Source organism: Stegodyphus dumicola, chromosome 12 (genome assembly GCF_044657685.1).
Source record: "Stegodyphus dumicola isolate Sdum_Otavi_A_Nest chromosome 12, ASM4465768v1".
Classification (NCBI taxonomy): domain Eukaryota; kingdom Metazoa; phylum Arthropoda; class Arachnida; order Araneae; family Eresidae; genus Stegodyphus; species Stegodyphus dumicola.
Window position 1 is genome coordinate 75274540 of NC_140779.1, and position 7227 is coordinate 75281766.

The 7227-nt window shown below is 28.7% G+C and overlaps 1 protein-coding gene across 7 annotated transcripts in view; it reads right to left on the minus strand.

Moving 5' to 3' along the window:
- Msp300 (Muscle-specific protein 300 kDa) overlaps window positions 1-3533 on the minus strand; it is a 513656-nt gene extending 510123 nt beyond the window's left edge. For all 7 annotated transcript variants that reach the window (XM_085806588.1, XM_085806589.1, XM_085806592.1 and 4 more), the window contains exon 1: window positions 3398-3533. The gene's annotated coding sequence lies outside the window, so the exon portion shown is untranslated. The remainder of the gene's footprint in view (window positions 1-3397) is intronic.
- Between the last annotated feature and the right edge of the window lie 3694 nt (window positions 3534-7227).

Genomic DNA, 7227 nt, shown 5'->3' on the forward strand with positions numbered 1-7227 from the left:
TTCAAGCACAACTAAAAGTAACAGCTGCATGACAGCGAATTCTCCTGTAAAATCACAGCTATATTTATAGACGATATTTTATGGAAATAAATAGCGAAATTAACGTTTTCTCAATTCTCATTGAGCATAATTCGAACCGAAATATTCAACTGATTAAAACTAAAACATATTTCACGTGTGACTCAAAGTAATGCCCAAGTACAAAACAGATTCTTTTTTTCCTTCTTTCTTTTTCTTTTAACTGATTTATTTATTTTTGAGAGAGAGAGAAAAGTGGAAAGTCTAATGAACAAACACTGAAAAACTGTAAACATTTCGCCGGAATTTTAATTTTATTTTATTTATTTATTTCTTAATCCACAATCAATATTAACATGATTCCGAATAAATACTAGTTAAGGCTATATGCATGGGGAGTATTTAAAAATAAATAAAATAGTAGTTTAACAGTAGCTCTCATTTAGTTAAAGAAATATTTTATATGAAAGCAAATTTTATTCTAACTTAATTAACAAATTCCTCGAGGCAAGGTGAAAACATCAGAAACTGCAAATTTTGAAATTAAATATCTCGGTCAGTTTTTGTCATGCGTAAGTCAAACTTCTTTATTTTTATTGTTTCATAACGAATATAAAACTTTCCCAAATATAAGTGCAGGAACCGGGGAACGGCTTTAAAAGTTAAATTTCGTTATTTGTCCAAAATTGCTTTTTTTTTTTTTTTTTTTTAATTTGTCATTTAATTTTAATTTGTCATGAACATTATCGTTATTCAAAACACTTCTCTAATGAAGTTATAGGACTTATGACCAACGATTGCAAAAAGCAAAGGCTAAAGGCTGGTTAAGGACTTTTAAACCGAGTAAGGGAAATGGGTGTCTATACTTTTGGTACCGCCGATTGCAATGAAAAAGGGATGTGCACAATTAGATGTTATACCAGCCCATACAAAATTTCAAAGTTTGATGGCTAATAGTTTTTAAATTATGGGAGACACAAAAAAATCCATTTTACAGTCCGTTTTGAATAAATAGTCCTCTATTCTGTCTGTACATGCAGACGTCACAAAAAAATAGTCAAAATGAATTCGAGAACGATCAAAATAGATATATCCATTGAAATTTGACAACTGAAATTTTTCGCCATTGCGATATTTCCTTTACTTTGTACAAGGAAGTGAAAATCGATAAATTAAATTTACAGTTTCAATGCTTATTTCAAACAGCAGAGCTAAAATTCCATATAATTTTTGTTGAAAACCTTGCAAAATTTAAAATTTTTCTATGCATTTTAAGAACTTTTTAAATAATCAAAGCATGATGTTTCTACTAAAAAAGACTGCAATTTATAATTATTGTGGAAAATATAACACTTTAAAATAACAATACTACTTTAAAATACATACTCTTAATAATAATAAGCAGAATTATTATTATAAATGAAATGTAAAATTGATTTCATTCATATAACTTAAATATGGAAAAAAATTAATGATCAAATTTTAGAAAACAAAATGCATATCATCATTTAATTTAACAAGAAAAATGTAGACTTAACCATATAGGATAAAAAGAACAGCAAAAATTTATTGAAAAATTTAGTTATGTAATTACAGCAAGTTTTTATTAATAAAACACTTCAACAACCATAAAATTATTAAGAGAAATTTGGAAACCACTTTTTTCCTCTCTTTATTATATATATATATATATATATTTGTTTGTTTGATTTCCTTTTTATTCAGTTTAGACAACAATAAAGCTACTAGATGAAAAGAAAGAATACTGTGAGAAAAATAATGTTCTACAGTACTCGGATAGTAAATAACTGCCAAATGGTGATAGAAAATAAGCATAAAAATACAGAAATTCCAAACATACTTGGAAAAAAAAAAAAAAAAAAAGCAGAAAAAAGAGAATACTTAAAGATAAAATTTTCTTCCCATCAAATTTTGAGTTAAAATTTTAAATTCGTTAAAATATTTATTTGACATAATATCTAAAATAATAGCTAATAAGTGCAATAAAATTAATTGCTCAGATGGTAATTATACAAAAGGTTCATAAAAAATTTCAGTTTTAGTTTTAAATTATAGCATTTTTTAATTATGGACACTCAAAAATTATGCATAAAAATTAAAATATGATACATATATCATTAAAATTAAACACTATATAATTTTACTTCTAATCAGAACATAAAGTTTTAGTATACATACAGGCTTTACAATCGGAATAGTAAACAATAAATGCTTCTCACATATACTATTTCTGTATATATTGATGTAAAACTTTATGATTAAAATCAAACTAAATATTATTTTGTTTATTTCTAATAAAATCTATTTATTTATAATTTTATAAAAAAACGAAAATTAAAAGCTTTCAATGGCAGTTAATTGTGAAAACAAAAAAATATTAATATTAAAAATTACAGTTGCCTAAATAACATTGGAAATAATAAAAATATATTAGGCCCAATTATACCAAAATCATCAATATATATATTCTTCTAAATTTATATTAGGAGATAATATAATCAATATTTCTTTAGTAAATAAATTATATACTATATAAGTTAATAGGAAACTATTAGTTAAACAGCTGAAATTTTTAAAAGATTACTCTTTAATATAGGTTTCAAAAAGTACTTAAAAAAGTAGTTTTCAGCACGTTTATTTATCACTGAATAGTTATATTTCTGTTAGTTCTCAATAACTGTATCAAATTTAATGTAAATATAGAACTGTGTTTTGGAAATAATAAGCAGAATTATTATTATAAATGAAATGTAAAATTGATTTCATTCATATAACTTAAATATGGAAAAAAATTAATGATCAAATTTTAGAAAACAAAATGCATATCATCATTTAATTTAACAAGAAAAATGTAGACTTAACCATATAGGATAAAAAGAACAGCAAAAATTTATTGAAAAATTTAGTTATGTAATTACAGCAAGTTTTTATTAATAAAACACTTCAACAACCATAAAATTATTAAGAGAAATTTGGAAACCACTTTTTTCCTCTCTTTATTATATATATATATATATATATATATATATATATATATATTTGTTTGTTTGATTTCCTTTTTATTCAGTTTAGACAACAATAAAGCTACTAGATGAAAAGAAAGAATACTGTGAGAAAAATAATGTTCTACAGTACTCGGATAGTAAATAACTGCCAAATGGTGATAGAAAATAAGTGAATATGACTATACTTTTACTACGCGATTTTACAATTTCTTGAAAGATTCGATAAGCTGGGGATGTTCAAATCACTAACGCGCAACAAGCACATGTTTATGTCTCGGCGGTCAGACGGTATCCATTTCCGTTGTCATGACAACTAGAGAACAAAAACTTTTGAAGAAGTTCATAGTACCTACCTTTTAAAGTATTAAATATTACTGGAACCCAAACATAGATTCCACACACCACTAAACAGCAAGAGTTCTACACTAGACTGCGAGGATGTAAAAATAATTGCGAGGCTTATAAGATCTTTATAACACTAAAACCGCGTACTATTTTTGTCAACAGCTCCTTAGCTGTACATAGCGCCATCTAGTGAATAACACCTGACATAATATTTTACTTGTCAAACGTAAGATGATAATCGAAAAATGGGTTACAAAGTATATTATATTGGATGAATTTTATTAAATTAAGTATTACCAATTCCTATTTTAGGATCCTTTTAGCAAAAACTCATTTTGGATAGCAATATTTCCACGCATACAATATTTAAAAAAAAAAAAAAAAAAAAAGGATTTTCTTTTCTTCCAGTTGATAAAAATTAATTCAATACTGTCGATTGACTCTTGTTGTTCAGTTCAGGGTTTCAAATAGTAGCCTTTAAATTATATTTGTGCTTTTATAACATTAGATTGAGCAGTAATTAAATAATACATACACCGAATTATTAACTTTCATAGCAAGAAAAATTATTTTAAAATATAACGACACTGCACAGTTTTATTTAATTCAACAGTTCTTATGTATTTGTCTATAAAGCATTTGAAAAACATTTTTTTCGCATACTTATTTACTTCTTGCAAATCTGTGGATAATTTATTATGACCGTTTTTCTTAAAATAGATCGTTTGGTATGAATAGAATATTTAAATTATTTGATTTTAATTGTCCTTGTGATACGATCAAAGCACGTATTTAATTCAATGTAAAAATTAACTTTTCCCGCTACCACTAGAATACATAATGACTGAATAATCAGCTTTTACCAACTTAAATATTCAGAAACGAATATGCATTCTATTTGAATATTTTTAGAATACGTTAATATATTATATTGTCTCACCAGTAAATAAATTTATGAACTTGAAAATCAAATATTTCAGGTAATCTTCTTTTGAAATCAACTGAATATTCAGTATGTAAATCCCTAAAAACTTGGATTTATCCAAGTGCGTTCCATACTATTCATGCCACTTCTACATCTGAAACTTGTTCATCATAATCATCCTCTTTTTTCATCTTTCAAGCACTGGCTTTTGGTTAAGTAACCATGCTAGGGACACTCAATTCTGGATATAAATGCATCTCTATAAGTTAGGTTAGGTTATTTAATTACGGAAAAGCCTCGAGGGCTATCTGCCTAAGGGGAGGGATGCCTTCGTAGAGGACTTTCTAAGGGAAAGTGGTTCGTATACACGTTACACATGGGGAAAACCACGAAAACACAGCCACGAAACACGAAGCCAGCCCGTTCGCGTTTGCATCTCTATAATAAACTGCTATTGATATAAACCAAAACGAAATTGTGGGATTCTGTCAACAATTTTTTAATAAATATTTAGTTATTATTATTATTATTATTTTTTTTTTTTCTAATATACTGTATGAATAAACTCATAGCTTGTGGCCGAGTGACTATGATCGCTGAACAACAGACGATCAACCAAGTTCAAATTTATGCAAATTACTCTGATTGCATGGATCTTTTGATGATTCCCCTCCCCAAATATAACGTGAATACTAATCAGTTTTTCTTAGAAAATTCTCTACGAAGGCATCCGCCCTCCTCTTCGACAGATACACCTCATCTGCTCTGCCTTAATCAGTTATTATACCTTAAATAATGTAATTTCACGAAATATTGGATCAATGACGTCTCTAGGCTGAAACACATTTAACTCTCAGAATAAAGGGACCTAAAATTTCTAAATAAAACTGTGAACTGTAAAATTGTTTCTAATACTACAGATGTACGTTAAAAAACTTTACTTTGCCGAATAATGAGTTTATATATTCGTATATTTATAGTTGTTCATTATATTATAAGGTATTTCCCCCGCCTTGTTGGCATACCTTCGTTGTATGGTGGTCTGCACGCTGGGCGCGTGTTCCAGATGTCCGTGGTTCGATTCCCGCCGAAGGCGTTGCATATTTTTCATCTTGCCTGCTTCCAAAAAATACCTAATGTCTCTACAATATAAAGAATAATCTTTATTTTGGAGCAAAATGAGCTATTGACAAAACTGTGTTGTCAAAGTCAGCTATAAACAAAACATCAAATAATGGCTTAGTAATCAACGGCAGATTTGCGAAACGGAAAGAGCCTACTTTTGGAGGACCCCTCGCCTTAATTCATAGGACACATTTAGTGTTTTTCATGCTTCAGCACAGTTTCTTTTTTCTTTTTCTTCTTCTTCTTTTTTTTTTTTTTTTTTTTTTTTTTTTTAATGTAAGAGAAGTGATTTGGGACTTTTGTTTCCTGTGACTTGGCGTATAAGTCCATCCTTTCTAGCAGTTAATTGATATCATTTAAAGAAGTTAATGAATTACGTAGCAATAATGCTTTCATACTTAAATTAAAGGGAATATTTTATCTCTGATAGTTAATTAGCTCAGATATTAAATTTTACTGAATTTGATTGGTCACATTTTTATATGTAGATTTGTAAGGACTTATTTAGTTTCAAACTAAACAGTTTTGTTCAGTTATTTTGTCTTTCTGTTTTCTCTCATGTCCATTTCTTGCTTCAGTTTTGAACGTTATGCAAAGTAGAATTTAAGCTAGTGTTTGAGTTACTTCAGGAAGTGCATGTTCTGACTTTGCTTGCTATTTTACGGCCGTGCATATTAATTGCTGGTTTGTCTACGTCGATGGTAAGACTAAGAACTAGCTCGCGTTACTGTTCAACTAGACTAATTATTTAGTTTTAATTTTATATTTCTATTTTGAGTTACAGCCAAAAGTGTTGACTGAGTTTCGTAGTGCCGACTGTATCTTTGAGTTGAATAAAATAGTCTTTTCACCCTTCGCATAGCTTGTATTTGATACACTTTGAACTTATAGTCGTTTCGCAGTTCAAGTAAAGATCGAGCCAACAAAATACCTTTAATTTAGCTAGAATCTTACAAATTATTCATTAGCGCAGCCTCACAAAAGTGATTACTTGGATGCTATGAAAGCCTGGTTGCCGTCAATATTCACTAGCCCCAGAACTAGAGTTCTAAGGGCCTAAGAATCGTTGAATAATTTCTCGTAATTTCATTTCGATTTCGTGAAAAGAGGAAAGGAAGCACTGTGAATTCCCGAAAAGATGCTGTGCTTAGGACCTTAAATCAAATCTCAACCATGCTATCGCAATATTCCAGATTCCCGCTAAAAGCTCATTCTGGAGAAGTACAAACTATTTCATGAAGAAGCTTAACAATAAAAAGTAAATACTAAGACACAATAACACGCCGAATACATACTCAGAAGTCAAACAACAAAAATCAGCGTTATACCTACAAAATTTTCACAGGACTAGTTTCGATGGTTTTACCGAACCATCATCTTCAGCTGCAAAACCGCAATCATTATTTCCTATCTTGTTCATTTGCGGTTTTGCAGCTGAAGATGATGGTTCGGTAAAACCATCGAAACTAGTCCTGTGAAAATTTTGCAGGTATAACGCTGATTTTTGTTGTTTCACTTCTAAGTAAATACTATTTTCGTAAGAGGAAGAACTGTAGTGCTTTGCCTTTAATATACAACAATGAGTTTGAGTGTAGGTGATTCTAGGTTTAAAAGTAAAAACAAAAGAAAATTTTTAAGAATTTAAAAGAAAGTTACTTTTACTTCAGTTTCTTTCAAAAAAAAAAAAAAAAAGAAGAAGAAGAAGAAGAAGAGGTGGACAGCCCTTGTGTGTTTTGTCCCTAATCTATTGATCTAATTTAACTAGTCGCTGACAAAAAAAAAAAAATA